Source organism: Molothrus aeneus, chromosome 32 (genome assembly GCF_037042795.1).
Source record: "Molothrus aeneus isolate 106 chromosome 32, BPBGC_Maene_1.0, whole genome shotgun sequence".
NCBI classification, from domain to species: Eukaryota; Metazoa; Chordata; class Aves; order Passeriformes; family Icteridae; genus Molothrus; species Molothrus aeneus.
Window position 1 is genome coordinate 50,643 of NC_089677.1, and position 17,691 is coordinate 68,333.

The 17,691-nt window shown below is 49.2% G+C and overlaps 1 long non-coding RNA gene across 1 annotated transcript; it reads left to right on the top strand.

Moving 5' to 3' along the window:
* Positions 1-9,495: 9,495 nt before the first annotated feature.
* On the top strand, positions 9,496-12,159 carry LOC136568452 (uncharacterized). The gene is made up of 3 exons (XR_010785217.1): positions 9,496-9,562; positions 9,953-10,086; positions 11,094-12,159. It is a non-coding gene; the product is annotated as an uncharacterized lncRNA (long non-coding RNA).
* Positions 12,160-17,691: the final 5,532 nt, after the last annotated feature.

Here is a 17,691-nt window from a genome sequence, read left to right on the forward strand (position 1 = left end):
ATGGGGGGAGCCGGCGTTGTGTCTGTACCCCTCTGATGTAAGGGGACAGGGGATAGTCACTGCCCCCCTTCTGCTTTGGAGGGGGTGGTGCGGGCTCTCAGTCCCCCTCTGATTTGGGGGGCCGGTGCAGGCCCCGTCCTCCTCCAGTTAGAGGGGCCAGGGGTTGTCTCTGCCCCCCTACCGATTTGTAGGGGCCGGAGTGGGCTTTGTTCCCCTCTGATTTTGAGGAACCGGCCCTGACTCCATCCCCCTCTGATTTGGCAGAGCCAGCTCTCTGTCCACTCTGATTTGCGCGGGACCGGTGCTGTCGCTGTCCTCGCAGCCCCCGGCCATTCTCCATCCTACTCAACTTATCTGGGCCGAGGGTGGTCTCCATCCCCCTCCAGTTTAGGGGGATGGGGGTAGTCTCTGCCCCCCACCGATTTGGGAGCACCAGCCCGGGCTCCACCCCCTTCCGATTTTGTGGGGGCCAGCTCTGTCTCCATCCCCCTACGATTTTGGGGGGCTGGCTCTGTCTACAGATGGTAGCAAACCGGAAAGACCTAATTAGCAAGCGAAAGACGTAGCTCGATGTGGAGATGGGCTGGGACTGTCCAGGATACACCCAAAGTGATGAATACTTGGTAAGTATCTACAATCAAGAGAGCCTGAGTTGTCAAGAACATGCCTCCCAATGCCAAGTTCCCATAACTAGACATCAGCATTCATCGCTTCCCAGAAATGTCTTTGTCTAGCCCAGCACAGAGAAAAGGGGACTGTAGCGGGTTTTATTGTAAAGTTGGTTATTTTTTATAAGTTAAGGTTATGGTTTGGCCCTCGGTTCCCCCCATGTTCTCCCTCATAATGGTTTGCTCCTCCCACCAGTTACCTGTCCATCATTGTAACCACCCCCCCTTTATTTTGACATTTTTCTATGTCAATCATCCCTTACTTAAGACATGATTTGTCCCCTGAGCCTTTTCCCTCCCCTGTGCCGTTCTTATTGGTTCAGTTGTGTCCCTCGCTCCTCCCCTGGGCTTCGTTCATTGGTTCCCTCGTGTCTCCTCCCATCACGCCCTTCCCCTTTATAAGTGCCTCTCCAACGGTTATTTCTCTGATGTGACAGTGGTCACAGGGGTTTTCAGGTGAGGGAAGAGACGAAAATGTTGACTCCATGTTCAGAAGGCTTGATTTATTATTTTATGATATACATTACACTAAAACTATACTAAAAAGAATAGAAGGAAAAGCTTCATCTCAGAAGGCTAGCTAAGCTAAAAATAGAATGGAAAAGAATGATAACAAAGGCAGCTGGCTCGGACAGAGAGAGACAGCCAGCTCTGCCGTGACTGGTCACTAAATCCAAACATCCACACGAGACCAATCATGGATCCACCTGTTGCGCTCCACAGCAGTAGATAACCATTGTTTACATTTTGTTCCTGGAGCCTCTCAGCTTCTCAGGAAGAAAAAATCCTAAGAAAAGATTTTCATAAAAAGATATCTGCGACACTCTGACACCGTTACTGGCCCCGCCTGGGTCAATAAAGCGCCTCGGCACCCATACGTGTGTCCGCATCTAACTCATCAACTTGTGGAGAACCCTCCACAATCTGCACAATCTGCACATTGGCTTCCCACTGCTGAGTCTGAGGGTCCTTCCAAGTAATGACCGACTTGTGGGATCCTCCAGATGCGTCTGTAAAAACTGTCAGAGCTTTGAGTGGACAGCGACTTTGAACCTCTTTTGGAATAAAATTAAATTCAACACTAAACAATTTGTGGCCTGGATGGTCGATTGAAATTTGGCCAGTGTAGCTGTCTAGGGCGAACTGCAAATTCTCCTTAGACCGGAATAAATTTTTCACAGTGCCCAAAGATATCCTCCCTGTGGATGTTTGGATAGGGAGGTGAATGCACGCAAAATTGCACCCCGCCAACACACGCAGGCGAGCCCTAGCCCTCGTGATCAGCTGGGCCATCAGCTCTTGTGGCTTGGTGATGCTCTTGGACAGCTGGTGATCAAGGAACACCCACTCTATAATTAGGAGGGGGTCCTTTTGGTCCGTGTCCCATTGAAAAATCAACCCGTAAAGATGCGGTAGGATTATGAAGCTGAAAGGCAGATCCTCACGACACCGGTGGGCGTGTCGACTTGCAATAGTGGATTGGACCTTCTCGAGTGCTGCCTTGGCCTCTGGAGTCAGGGCCCTTGGGGAATCCAGGATCTCCCCCCGCTTTAAGCAAGTTGAAGAGAGGGGATAGATCTCTTGTGGTGAGCCCTAACCAGGGCCTGATCCAGTTTAGGGATCCACAGAGTTGGTGCAGGTCTCTTAGGATTTTAGGGTTAGTGTGAATTAGGATTTTTTGGGGTGTAATGGTACGGTGGGTGATCTCAAGGCCCAGATACTTCCAAGGCGGCAGGCGTTGGACTTTCTCTGTTTGCAACTCAAATCCTGCCTCTGACAAGGCTGTAATAGTGTCCTCTAAGGCACGTGCAAGCATGTCGTCATCAGGGGCACAAATAAGGATATCATCCATGTAATGATATATTATGCATTTTTTCTCCCTTTCGCGCACAGGGTACAGAACCCTAACAACATACCACTGGCAGATAGTAGGGCTGTTTTTCAGTCCCCGAGGAAGAACGCACCAGTGGTAGCGCTTCATGGGAGCTCCTCTGTTGATGGAGGGCACAGAGAAAGCAAACCGTGGTGCATCATCTGGGTGAAGGGGAATATGAAAGAAACAGTCTTTGATGTCAATAACTGCCAATTTCCAATTTCGTGGGAGCATAGATGGGGAAGGCATCCCTGGTTGGAGGGAACCCATGTCTTCAATGACGTTATTGATTCTCCTCAGATCGTGGAGAAGATGCCACCTGTCACCTCCATGCTTCCTGATAACAAAAATAGGAGAGTTCCAGAGGCTGTTGGTTTCTACTTTGTGGCCTTTGGCCAGTTCCTCTTCCAGAATCTGAGTGAGAGCCTTTAATTTTTGTTTGTTCAGCAGCCACTGCTCTTCCCGGACTGGTTTATCTGTAAGCCAATTCAGTTTTACGGTAGAGTGCTCCCCAGTGGCCGCACCTAAAAATGCTGAGGAGCAGGCAAGTCCAATTTCACCCCCCCACTGTGACATGGCATCTCTCCCCCACAGGGTAAACTTGGAATTCAAAACGAATGGGCGTACAGACACTAATTGCCCATTCGGCCCTGTAATTTGCACTATGCTCTTTGATCTGCGTGCCAATTGGAAACCTCCAACTCCCAGTACTGAGCTACTCATGTTTTGCAGCTCCCATTGTGACGGCCATTTGTGTGGAGGAATGACCGTCATGTCTGCTCCCGTGTCCATCATCCCCTGAAGCGGAATAGATTGGCCCCCGCTCTTAAGGCCACACCACACGAGGGGCTTTTCCTCTCCTAGCACCTCAGTGTAAAAGACAGAAAGGTCCAGGTCATCGCACATAAAATGTGGTATAGGAATAGCTTGCGCGATGATCTGGCCTTCCAGCAGTGGGGGGGGGCGGGGCACAGCGCATCATGAGGGTGAAGCGCTCTGGGTTGAGTGTGAGGACTGCTGGAACGACTTCAACCCCCAAGGGAGTGTACTTAGTGTCCCCGACAATGAGATACTTGCAATCGAGGGATGGAATGCGCCTGTAGGTCTCCACCTGTTGAATGTGTGGGAGAAGTCCAGCTCTGCGCCAATCTCATGCCAGTCCTGATTGGAATGAAAGATAGAGTGAGTTAGTCTGAGTCTGCATGGTTCAAGACCGTCCGATGTGGTTACTTGACAAAGGTTATTATGATTAGCTGACCCCCCCACAAGACTACCCTATTTATATCATCGCGTGGGGCTTGGACGCGCTGCACATTCAGTTTTTTTTGACCGTGATGACTAGAAAGTTCGTCCCCTTGTCCTCATCTTCTATCTCCCCCTGCACTCGGGGGAGCCCTCCCAAGGAAAGGGCAGCGGTGAATCAGGTGATCGTGCCGGCCGCAGTGGAAGCAACAACACTGCTGCGAGATTGGCGTGCTTGGAGCTCATGGAGTAAAGCTGGGTCTTGCTGGGGCTGAGAAGGCTGTGGCCATCGCTCTTTCGGGTGGTGGATTGGCTCTAATGACATCTTCAATGACGAGCATGGGTTTCCGCGTGCACTCCTCGATAACTTGAGCGAGTGTGGGTGGAGGTGATGCGGGAAGAGCAAGGATGACCCTCCTGCAGGCGTCATTGGCATTGGTGGTTACAATGTCAAGAATGAGCTGCTCTTGTAGCTGAGGGATGTCTACCCTTTTCTCAACTGCAGCTCTTACCCTGTCAACAAAATCTACGAAAGGTTCAGAGAGAGTTTGTTTAATAGCAATATAAGGCACTGCAGGTTCTTTGGAAGGCATCCCAAAGAAAGTTTGTTTGGCCATAGCCCTCACCAAATCCAGGACTTCCCGGGGAATTATTGCCGCTTGCTTTTGTGCAAAACTCCACTCCCCCTCACCCATAAGGTGATCCATTGTATTCGGGTGGCCCTCAATATCCGCAGCACATTCCTCGCTTTTCTGGATCTCTGGGAGGAGGTCCCCTGTTAATCTCCTCCAAGTCCTTTCCCATAATTGATATTCTGATGGAGGGAGCAGACAACTAAAGAGACGTTTAATATCATCAGGGACTAATGTTCTTGAAAATGTTGTCTTTAAAATGCGCCGAAAAAATTCGCTTTTTGGGCCAAATTCTCATTTGGACTTGCAGAGATCCCGGATACTATCATAAGACAAAGGCTCATACTGTGGGTGCGTCCCGTTTCTATTATAAGTAACTGGTGTGAGGAACAAAGGCTGCCACGAGGTGGTGGCCATCTTCTGGCATGTCTTGGGATCGTGCGAGGAAGGGGTTTTGGGCGCTAAAGGGACCTTGAACTTTTTCGGGCTCAGAAACTGGGAAAAAGGGATTGGAAGGAGGGTTAGGAGCAGGTTCCCCAACAGTGTGGCCACCACTGTTGGTGCAAGGGTAATGCAGAGCCTTTGTTCCTCACAAAGGAATGTGTGGACTTCTCCCACACATTCAACAGGTGGAGACCTACAGGCGCATTCCATCCCTCGATTGCAAGTATCTCATTGTCGGGGACACTAAGTACACTCCCTTGGGGGTTGAAGTCGTTCCAGCAGTCCTCACACTCAACCCAGAGCGCTTCACCCTCATGATGCGCTGTGCCCCGCCCCCCCCCACTGCTGGAAGGCCAGATCATCGCGCAAGCTATTCCTATACCACATTTTATGTGCGATGACCTGGACCTTTCTGTCTTTTACACTGAGGTGCTAGGAGAGGAAAAGCCCCTCGTGTGGTGTGGCCTTAAGAGCGGGGGCCAATCTATTCCGCTTCAGGGGATGATGGACACGGGAGCAGACATGACGGTCATTCCTCCACACAAATGGCCGTCACAATGGGAGCTGCAAAACATGAGTAGCTCAGTACTGGGAGTTGGAGGTTTCCAATTGGCACGCAGATCAAAGAGCATAGTGCAAATTACAGGGCCGAATGGGCAATTAGTGTCTGTACGCCCATTCGTTTTGAATTCCAAGTTTACCCTGTGGGGGAGAGATGCCATGTCACAGTGGGGGGGCGAAATTGGACTTGCCTGCTCCTCAGCATTTTTAGGTGCGGCCACTGGGGAGCACTCTACCGTAAAACTGAATTGGCTTACAGATAAACCAGTCCGGGAAGAGCAGTGGCTGCTGAACAAACAAAAATTAAAGGCTCTCACTCAGATTCTGGAAGAGGAACTGGCCAAAGGCCACAAAGTAGAAACCAACAGCCTCTGGAACTCTCCTATTTTTGTTATCAGGAAGCATGGAGGTGACAGGTGGCATCTTCTCCACGATCTGAGGAGAATCAATAACGTCATTGAAGACATGGGTTCCCTCCAACCAGGGATGCCTTCCCCATCTATGCTCCCACGAAATTGGAAATTGGCAGTTATTGACATCAAAGACTGTTTCTTTCATATTCCCCTTCACCCAGATGATGCACCACGGTTTGCTTTCTCTGTGCCCTCCATCAACAGAGGAGCTCCCATGAAGCGCTACCACTGGTGCGTTCTTCCTCGGGGACTGAAAAACAGCCCTACTATCTGCCAGTGGTATGTTGTTAGGGTTCTGTACCCTGTGCGCGAAAGGGAGAAAAAATGCATAATATATCATTACATGGATGATATCCTTATTTGTGCCCCTGATGACGACATGCTTGCACGTGCCTTAGAGGACACTATTACAGCCTTGTCAGAGGCAGGATTTGAGTTGCAAACAGAGAAAGTCCAACGCCTGCCGCCTTGGAAGTATCTGGGCCTTGAGATCACCCACCGTACCATTACACCCCAAAAAATCCTAATTCACACTAACCCTAAAATCCTAAGAGACCTGCACCAACTCTGTGGATCCCTAAACTGGATCAGGCCCTGGTTAGGGCTCACCACAAGAGATCTATCCCCTCTCTTCAACTTGCTTAAAGCGGGGGGAGATCCTGGATTCCCCAAGGGCCCTGACTCCAGAGGCCAAGGCAGCACTCGAGAAGGTCCAATCCACTATTGCAAGTCGACACGCCCACCGGTGTCGTGAGGATCTGCCTTTCAGCTTCATAATCCTACCGCATCTTTACGGGTTGATTTTTCAATGGGACACGGACCAAAAGGACCCCCTCCTAATTATAGAGTGGGTGTTCCTTGATCACCAGCTGTCCAAGAGCATCACCAAGCCACAAGAGCTGATGGCCCAGCTGATCACGAGGGCTAGGGCTCGCCTGCGTGTGTTGGCGGGGTGCAATTTTGCGTGCATTCACCTCCCTATCCAAACATCCACAGGGAGGATATCTTTGGGCACTGTGAAAAATTTATTCCGGTCTAAGGAGAATTTGCAGTTCGCCCTAGACAGCTACACTGGCCAAATTTCAATCGACCATCCAGGCCACAAATTGTTTAGTGTTGAATTTAATTTTATTCCAAAAGAGGTTCAAAGTCGCTGTCCACTCAAAGCTCTGACAGTTTTTACAGACGCATCTGGAGGATCCCACAAGTCGGTCATTACTTGGAAGGACCCTCAGACTCAGCAGTGGGAAGCCAATGTGCAGATTGTGCAGATTGTGGAGGGTTCTCCACAAGTTGATGAGTTAGATGCGGACACACGTATGGGTGCCGAGGCGCTTTATTGACCCAGGCGGGGCCAGTAACGGTGTCAGAGTGTCGCAGATATCTTTTTATGAAAATCTTTTCTTAGGATTTTTTCTTCCTGAGAAGCTGAGAGGCTCCAGGAACAAAATGTAAACAATGGTTATCTACTGCTGTGGAGCGCAACAGGTGGATCCATGATTGGTCTCGTGTGGATGTTTGGATTTAGTGACCAGTCACGGCAGAGCTGGCTGTCTCTCTCTGTCCGAGCCAGCTGCCTTTGTTATCATTCTTTTCCATTCTATTTTTAGCTTAGCTAGCCTTCTGAGATGAAGCTTTTCCTTCTATTCTTTTTAGTATAGTTTTAGTGTAATGTATATCATAAAATAATAAATCAAGCCTTCTGAACATGGAGTCAACATTTTCGTCTCTTCCCTCACCTGAAAACCCCTGTGACCACTGTCACATCAGAGAAATAACCGTTGGAGAGGCACTTATAAAGGGGAAGGGCGTGATGGGAGGAGACACGAGGGAACCAATGAACGAAGCCCAGGGGAGGAGCGAGGGACACAACTGAACCAATAAGAACGGCACAGGGGAGGGAAAAGGCTCAGGGGACAAATCATGTCTTAAGTAAGGGATGATTGACATAGAAAAATGTCAAAATAAAGGGGGGGTGGTTACAATGATGGACAGGTAACTGGTGGGAGGAGCAAACCATTATGAGGGAGAACATGGGGGGAACCGAGGGCCAAACCATAACCTTAACTTATAAAAAATAACCAACTTTACAATAAAACCCGCTACAGTCCCCTTTTCTCTGTGCTGGGCTAGACAAAGACATTTCTGGGAAGCGATGAATGCTGATGTCTAGTTATGGGAACTTGGCATTGGGAGGCACGTTCTTGACAACTCAGGCTCTCTTGATTGTAGATACTTACCAAGTATTCATCACTTTGGGTGTATCCTGGACAGTCCCAGCCCATCTCCACATCGAGCTACGTCTTTCGCTTGCTAATTAGGTCTTTCCGGTTTGCTACCATCTGTAGACAGAGCCAGCCCCCCAAAATCGTAGGGGGATGGAGACAGAGCTGGCCCCCACAAAATCGGAAGGGGGTGGAGCCCGGGCTGGTGCTCCCAAATCGGTGGGGGGCAGAGACTACCCCCATCCCCCTAAACTGGAGGGGGATGGAGACCACCCTCGGCCCAGATAAGTTGAGTAGGATGGAGAATGGCCGGGGGCTGCGAGGACAGCGACAGCACCGGTCCCGCGCAAATCAGAGTGGACAGAGAGCTGGCTCTGCCAAATCAGAGGGGGATGGAGTCAGGGCCGGTTCCTCAAAATCAGAGGGGAACAAAGCCCACTCCGGCCCCTACAAATCGGTAGGGGGGCAGAGACAACCCCTGGCCCCTCTAACTGGAGGAGGACGGGGCCTGCACCGGCCCCCCAAATCAGAGGGGGACTGAGAGCCCGCACCACCCCCTCCAAAGCAGAAGGGGGGCAGTGACTATCCCCTGTCCCCTTACATCAGAGGGGTACAGACACAACGCCGGCTCCCCCCATATCGGAGGGGGACGTACATAGAGGGCCTCTCGAAAGCAGAGGGGGACTGAGACCACCCCTGGCGTGGCACCGGTGAGGAGGGTGGAGAAACTCCCAGGGTGAGAGGGAGGGACAGGGACACTTCTGTCCACCCTCTCCCGAGAGTCACTCCCGAGCATCCCCCGGGGCGCGAGGGATGGAGACCCCTCGAGCATATCCCCGGGCACCAAACAAAATAAAATTGGCAGAAATGCAACTTAACAACACATCAGATGCTTTGACGGATGCTCTCCGAACGAGTCACCTGTGAAGAAAATGCAAACAAAGCGTAAAGCCCCGGCTCTCCCCATGGGAGAGGAGGGCAGCAACAACGCCAGCCACCACACAGGGGAGTGCTGGACAGAGGTGGCCCGGTTCCCCACGGGGGAAAGGAGCGGGGAGACCCCTGAGCCCTCCCCCTAGGCAAGAGGAGGATGAGACCAAAGTTAAGGACAAACGCAGACCCCCTCCATCCCTCCTCCAAAAGGGGAGGAGGCAGAGACCCCCCAAGCCACCCCAAAGGGGGGAGCGGGCGAAAGTTCCCCTGTCCCCCATAGGGCAGATGAGGACGGAGACCACTCGGACCCCCTTAAGGAAGAGTAGGATGTAGTTTTTCCGTGTAGTTGCCTCGGTAAAAGGGAAGGAGCCATTTCAGGCACAACTGAGCAAGCCTGGGAGTCGCCGATCTGCCCGCCCAAGAGGCCAGGGCAGCTCAGGGACGGTCCTCCGGGGCTTGCCCGGTCCCGCCCCGCCCGGGCCCTGTATGCCTGGCCCCGCCCCGCCCCCGTGCCCAGGAAGCCGGAGGAGTAAGCAGGGGGGCCACGGGGATGGCGGGCAGCGGCTCGGCGGTAAGTGAGGAGCTCGCGGTCAGTGCCGAGGCTGGAGCGGGGCTGGGACCCGGCGCTGCCCGGACTGGGGGTGCAGAGCTCGGCTGCGGGCCCCTGGCAGGCCCCAAGGCCATAAGTTGTGGGTGAGGCTGCTGTGTCGGCAACCAGTTCTGCAGGGTGCTCAACGCCTCTGTAATTTGTCCTGATGCACCTTGACGATATCCCTGCTGTCCTCCACAGGTAAAAGGATTAGTCTCTTGCCAGGTGGTTTTAACTGTGCTTTGAATTAACATTTTCGTTTGTATTTACAGAACCTGAGACGCACAGTGAGTGCTTCTGGTAAAGAGAGAGGTGTGTGTGGTGTGCAGACAATAAATAACAATGGTTAATAATTGTTTTGTTAACCGACAGTGTAAAAGCCATTGCCGTGGGCCTCATCGATCTCATATGCACAGCAGCCACAGCAGCCACAGAGATAAATGTCTCCCAGACCCATATCCCATTGCTGAAGAGCCCAGCACCTGTGATATTGCCAAGGCTAAACAGTAAGTACGTATTTGAGTATGCAAAGTATTGAAATAGATGGGAGTGTCCTCAAATGTCAGCCAGGCTGGATATTTTTACAAAGGAAATATTAGTAGTTTCATTTTCTCCCTGTAGTGGAAGAAGAAATATAATGTACAGCTGCTGTTATAAATATCATTTCAAGCAGGTTTGTTTAAGTAGAAAATTCTACTCCTTAGGCCATAGCCCCACTCTTTTTACAAGGCTTCCATTGAATACAATGTGGCATTTGCTCCAGTAGGAACTGCTGGGTATAGTAAAATCAGGTGACCCCAATGTCTGGGAAATGATTGGCATCTGACTTCAAGGCTTCGAAATGCTGAACACTCGCTTTGTTAAAACTATACTATATTACATTACAACTACAATAAAGAGAGATACTATACTATACTATACTATACTAATCATACTTGTGACTAACTACTCGAAAACCCGTGACTCTCTGCCTGAGAGTCCTGACACACACACATGGATCCAATTGGTCAATGAATCAAACACCATCACCAGAATCCAATCAAGCAATCACCTTGGGTAAACAATCTCCAGAACACATTCCATATGGGCACAAACACAGGAGCAGCAAATGAGATAAGAATTGTTTTGATCATTCTTTTCTCTGCTTCTCTCCCAACTTCTCTCTATTCAGAGGGCATGCGAAAATGACAGCTGGGTGATGCTCCTGAGCTGTATTTTTTCTTTAGGATGCAACTGTCTCCAGACTGGAGAATATTGAAAAAATTATAAATATCACAGCTAGTATTGTAAATAAAACAAAAGCATTTCTGGCAGGTTTGTTAAGTAGAAAATATTACTCCTCAGGCCGTAGCCCCACTGTTTTTACAAGGTTTCCTTTCAATGCAATGTGGAATTTGCTGAAGTTGGAACTGCTGGGTGATGCTTCCTGAGCTGTATTTTTTCTTTAGGATGCAACTGTCTCCAGACTGGAGAATATTGAAAAATTATAAATAATTTTTTTTCCTCATTTAAGGTATGCCAGACAAAGAAAATGTGACTCCTCTTCTTTGGGCAACAAAAAACAACGGACAGGAGCTGGTGAATTGAGCTGGGAGTCCCTGTGACAGTAACAACGTATTCTGCCACTGTTACCTGTATTGACTTTGTTGCTTTTGTACATGAAGACAAAGGAATGCGCTGCTTGAGAAGAAAAGGGTAGAATTCAAATTTTAATGTACTTACCTTTGTGAAGATGTCACTGAAATGTAAAGATAGCCTGGTTTCTTTATATGTGAGATGATGTAGTACGTGAAAGTACATAGGTTTTCCTGGGTTTGTTTTTTTTAACAAAGATGAAATCTGATTTTAGAAGTACCTTGCTAACGACTGTATATTTTCTTCAACATTTTCTTGAAGCAGCATTATTTATGGCAAAACCACTTTGGTCCATTTGCTTCTCTTGTGAATTTTTTATTATGAGTCGTATACTCCTTTAGCTATGTTATCTTTAGTATCATGTTTTGCTTTTTATGATGTCTGTTCCTGACCTTGTTGTGTTGTTATTACACAGTTACGGTTATTACAGTTCCAAAGGTGCAATAGGGGATCAGCTTGGTGGAGATTTGAATTCTATGGCCCCCCCCTGCTGGGGCCGTAGGAATTCTACGGCCCTACTGGGCCATTAGGTACTGCTGCTTGCAACCCCTAACTGCAAATCAGTCGGTATTTACAGCTGTGGTAGTGTTTCCTGAGATCCAGAGAACAAAGCACTGCTTGTCTGGAGAAAATATAACCTGAAAAAATTATTCTGGAAAAACATCTCCACTTGCAAATGGGAAGATCAGTGCTTTCTTCTGGGACTATCATCAGTCTTTTGCCAGAGTCAGAGACTTGGATGACTGCTCACAGGAGAAGTTACTGTAGAATAACCACCGTAGTCTAAATAAACACTTTGCCTTAGGCTCGTTTATTAAGGTGTATATATTCAATATAATTTCCTAAACAAAGCCACAAGAACCTGAAAGAAAACTATATTTTGTGGGGTCTCTACGAGAACTATAAGGGCAATGCTTCCATTAAAACATCCGTTTTTTCAATCACCTCTATATTTTCATTTCACACATTGTTATAGACAAGGACACCTCCCCAGGGGAAGGCAGCATCCAAAGGAGCTGTGCAGGGATGTGCAGATGCCAAAAGGGACTCTAGGATAGTTGGACATGCTCCAGTGGGCTCAGCCTCCATGCTGGAGCAGAGAAAGAGCTTGAGGAGGCCCACGCTGCAGAGGAAGGAGCGGCAGGGACAAGGGGGGTGAAGTGACCGCAGCAAATGTTGGAAAGGAGCGGACAGAGGGATACTGCTGGGGAAAAGGAAGACACAAGAGCCCTTGGGGGCTTGAAACCATTAACAATGGCCAGGGAAAGCCCAACACACTCCCCCCTGCATACCCCAACCCCTTACACAGGGGAAGCCCTGGTTAAAATCCAGGAAAAACAGTGCTGTGGATCCAAGGAATCAGAAACAGGATCTGTGTGGACAGTGTCCCTCACGGGAGGAACCTGAATCAAACTGAGCGAAGCTGGGGCAGGAGGGTCCGACCGAGCAGAGAAGAGAGACCCTCTGCCCATGCCAAGGCCCAGGGCAGCCCTATCCCGGGAAGTGTGCAGGGAGTGGATCCTTGAACTGCTGCATGTTCATGCTGCCCTCGCTAAGCTCGGAAGCCCCTCATTGCCCAGGGCGAGCTGGTGGCAGTGGGGAGTGGGAGAGGGGAAGAAGCAGGCAACAAGGATCTGTCAGAAACCAGAAAAGAAGGAGGAAGACAAAGGAGAAGAAGCCAGAGGACCAAAGCCTAGGACAGAACAGTGATGCCCAACACAAGTGCTCAGCATCCCCTACCTGATGCCCAGTCAATCCCACCGGGGACCAGCCTCTCCTGACCAACTTCTCCAGTTGTTAGACTCAGCAGGACATCCTGTGGTCTGGAATACTCCTCTGTGCAGTCCATCTGGCTGTCCTGGACATGTTCCCTTCTCGACTTTGTCACCTCCTTGATGGCAGAGCATGGGATGTTGAGTGGCTTCTAAGACCCTGCAGAGCCCTTGTGGAGGACAAGCCTTGCTTGGCAACAACCAAACTCTCTGCCTGTCATACCCTCCTGCATCCAATCCCATCAGAGTGCCAGTGCCAGGGAAGAAAGGAAGCCCAGTCAAATACAAAACCGTGGGAACATTTGATAGTTCTCTGAGTAAATCCTAGTTTATTTAACACGAATGCTCCAAATCCTAGTTTATTTAACACTAATGCTCCTAGGAAGATCTGATCTTGATCGGTAAACATATTCCTGGTGTGAGAGACAGCTACTCACTTTTCATAAATTTAGAAAGGTTTATTAAACCTTATAAAAAATACAACAGAAGACTGAATAGAGAAAATATTATGGCGCCGGGAGCAAAGGACTTTCCCCACCCCATTGAGGTTGGGTGTGTAATATATGTTATGGAATAATTCATGCTATAGAGAGAATGTATTTTATAAAAATTGTGAAATCCAAACGAGTCTCTGACCACAAGCAGCCCAAAGGCAGACGTCTACTTGAATTCCGAGGTTCCCGGAGGCAGCAGGAGAACAATCCACAGTTAGCTTATAAATAGACGTGCCCAGCGCGATGATCACCGCTATCCTGAGTAATCGGAAGACGCCTAAGAACGATCATTGCCCTGTTGATAACATTGATCAAGATAGCCGGAGTCACCAGAAAGATACATCTGAATACCCGACTTCCCCTGGACGCGATTAGCACCGGCTATCAACCAGGAAACAGTGATTGTCCAGCTCTGCACAGTGAAAGAAACAGTCTTGAATATGCAGAGTTACAAAAGAAACTGGGACTCCTCTGCCTCAGGCATAATAAACTGTATAAAACATCCCCGCAAGAAGCAGCTCTTGTGAACGGGGAAGGGTCCGATGCGATAGAGGTCAGATCCAGGTTCACCCAGTGCTGATCCTGGGCTCGATGCTGTCTCTTTGGCTGTGGTGATTTTGAGGACCGTATTTTGGTCGCGGAAAAAGATAAATAAAATCTTTTCGCATTTTTGATAATTTGGCTTCTCGATTGATCATTTATAACAGGTGCTTGTCCACATAATGGAGGTTTTGCCTTTTAACCCTTTTGCCCCTCCCAACTTCTGTCCATCAACTTCTTCTTCGCTGTCCAATGGTGGAGTTTACTTCCTCAAATCCTGATTGGAGGTCAGATGTCGCCATAGTGACAAGGCAACCCTCCCAAATGTCCCAGCCCCAGCTGTCCCTTGATAACAACACAAGGGGGTAAAACATCTATAGATCTATAAAACTTTTCTTAACCTATATGCATGATATTTGTCTGTTAATTGTGAGAGTCAATCATTGTATTACTCATTTATTGCACTGGTAGTTGGAGGCCATCTTGGGGGAGCTTCCTGCAGATGGAGGAATTTCCTTGTTTTCATGTGAATCTTTTCTGCTGTAGAGCACAGAGGCTTCCCCACTGGAACAGAGACAGCGTCATGGGAACTGTAGGCTGAACAAAAAGGGCTCCAGGACACTTCCCGTAGGGACATTTGCCTCTGGGAACTGCATTTTTCTCAGAGCCACTGTTGCAATCCAGTTTAAACCCAAAAAAGCAAAGACACTTATGTCTCTGTGTATAAACCTGAAAGAACACGGAAGTTTTAAAATACACCAAAAAACAAGATGAAAACCAAATGAGGTTAGATGTGGGTGTCAAATAATTTTTTTTTTTTTTTTTTTTTTTTTTTGGGCCAGGTGGGAATGCTCACGTGTCTCCCTTGCAAGGGCCAGTTTGACACTGTCCCTTGCAACACTGAGGGTCTGTCACATGATGCTGCAGTGTTCTGGTGCTGGGTCTGGGGACCACTTTTGGGGATGGGGGCCTTTGATGGGCAAAGTCACCCCCCCTTTTCCCCAGGTGAAGGGCCGCACAGCTGAGCTGCTCTGCAAATTGGAGGATGGACATTCACTACACCTCTCACCAGAGGTTTTCCAACAGACACCCAGATCCTCCCTCCCCCACCCTTCAATGCCAGCCTCTGTGCAAGCCAAGCAGATGAAAACCCTGGGGCTGTCGTCTCCTCCCTGAAAGTGCTAAGCTTGTGCTTTGTCAATGTCCCCAGACCCTGAGCTTAATTTGTCTTCATCAGATATGGTCCAGGGCCTCACTCCAAAGGGCTATTAAGGGTGTGGTGGTAATCAATACAGGTTTTGTAATACAGTTATAAAAGTTCTTCATGAAAATCTGTAAGTAAAAAACTAGACTATTTCAGTCTCTGACAGCCAAGGAATGGGAATTGGCCAGGATATTTACTCCTGGGACATATTTTTCTGTGATTGCCTTACAGGCATGGGCTGGACTCAGAGCATTGCTTTCAGGATTTTCCTGCCTATCTGCATCCTCAGGGATAACAAGATCCTGCTGATAACTGTGGCTCTGAGGGAGCAGGCAGTCCTGTCCTAAGGGCTTCCTCCTTCTGCACTCTGCCACCTCTCAGCAAGGCTCTGGGAGGGATGGAGACTCATACCACAAGTATCCCAATTGTGGATATGTTCCTCATCCCACTCCTGCACTGACGATGGAAGGGAATTCCTGCGAGATGGGAACACTGGCCTTTGCTGCTGGACATTCTGCTGTAGCACCATTCTGAGCATCTTCTCCTATGACACCACAACAGCATCTGGGGAGCTGTGTACTGGGAACAGGCAGTTGCAGGACAATTGCTGCTGGGACACATCCCTCTGGAAACAGCTTTTTGGAAAGGTTTGGGCTCCCCTTTTCACATCCAGGCATTCCAGGCTAATCTGAATCCTCATGGATGAGGGCATTTGTCTCATACCCATGGCTCTGAGGGAGCAGGGAAGCCTGTCCAAAGGGCTTCCGCCTTCTGATGTCTGGCAGCTCTCACCGAGGCTCTGGGAGAGCTGAAGGTTTTGACGACATTTCCCAAGGCTGGAGATCTTCCTCATCCTGCACCTCAGCTGCTGATGCCAGGGAGTTCCCTGCACATGGGAACACCACCTTTTCTTCTGGAGTACTTTGTCCAGAAAAACACCAAGGGTCTTCTCCCATGGCAGCACCACAGCATCCTTCAAGCCATGGACTAGGAGGTGACAGCTCCTGGAAATTGCTGCTGTGTGTCTGGCTACACCTCCTGCAATGGCCTTGGCCTCCACTTTTGCTTTCTGGATTTTCCTGGTGAAGCTGCATGCTCAGGGATGAGCAGCTTCTGCTGATACCTGGGGGGAAGGAAAACCAAGAGAATTTGGAATAAAAGAACAAAGAAGGCCATTCAGTCTAGGCTGGAGAGATGTAGCCAAGTTTCTAATATGTAATAGGTAGGAGAAGTAAGGGCCTTTGGAGAAGAAATTGTTCTGCAAACTAAGGAAAATAAAGGTGATGTTGCTACTAGGGAATTGATCACGTATATTATTAGTTAGCAGAAAGCTGAAACTATTTTATACTATTGGCTCTCCAGGCTCCAGCTATTCTAACCTGAGAGAGAAATTATTATAAAAGCTGGATCCACTCTCAAGAAAGCCTTCCAGTCCTATTTTTGCAATTCCCTTCACTGTGCACAAAAGCACGGTGCTCTGCTGCTTCATTCTTTGCCTTCTGTGATCTGCACAGGACTGAAGCTGAGAGAGGTTATTCAGCTTTGCGCCTTTTCAGCATCTCTGCTACATGTATGCACTGTGACATCTCTAGGGACCTTTTCCCTTTGCGAGGCTGTAATGTGCCCACTGGTATTCGAGCTGGGCAGAAGCGGGCAGAGAGCACAGCGATCTGACAGCTGTTTGCAGGTTGCCTAGGAAAGAGGAGTGCCCCGTGAATGCGCAGCAAATACAAATTTCAGGGGCAAGCTCCAGGCAAGTGTGCTGTTCTGGCACAGTTTTTCCTTGTGAGACATAGTAGAAAAGCTTTTCGCTAAGATGCAGACCACAAGAGATGCAGAATAGGGGGCTCCAGAACTCTCCAAAGGTAAGCGCCAGTCCTGAGCATCTTTCGGCAGAAGCCGCACTCCGGAGCGCACCGCGACCGGCACAATGCTCTGTGCACAAAGAAGCCGATTCTTCGCCTCCGGGAGACGGAGAGCGCGGCAGCTTCCGAGAGGTGAAGAACGGCGCCACAAAGCACCGGGCTTGTGTGCGCAGCATTCCGACTGCTAGAGAACAGTGTTTTGCCACTCGCCTGCCTGTTGAAGTCACGTTAGCATTCGTATGGAAGGAGTTCATGGACAACTTTCCTGTGCTTCTACCTCGTCCTCCTGCAGCCCTCCATGGAAATTCTTGCACTTCCCTTTAGGTTCCGAGGTCCAGAGAACTCAATGGCAGCTGCAGAAGACAAAGGTAGTAGAGAGTGCACCCAGTGAGTTTGATGTGGTTTACATGGCGCAATGGGAAGGTGCAGCCCATGATTGGCTTTTACTTCTACAGCCTATTGCTATGGGAGCAGCTGCTGAAAGATGTCAGGAGAGTTGTGAGAGTGAAAAATGGGATGGCACATCTAGCTGAGAAGGGGAGTGACAAGCAGCCTAGTGCTTTGCGTTCTTCCACAGCTGTTTGGAGAAAAAACGCTTTGC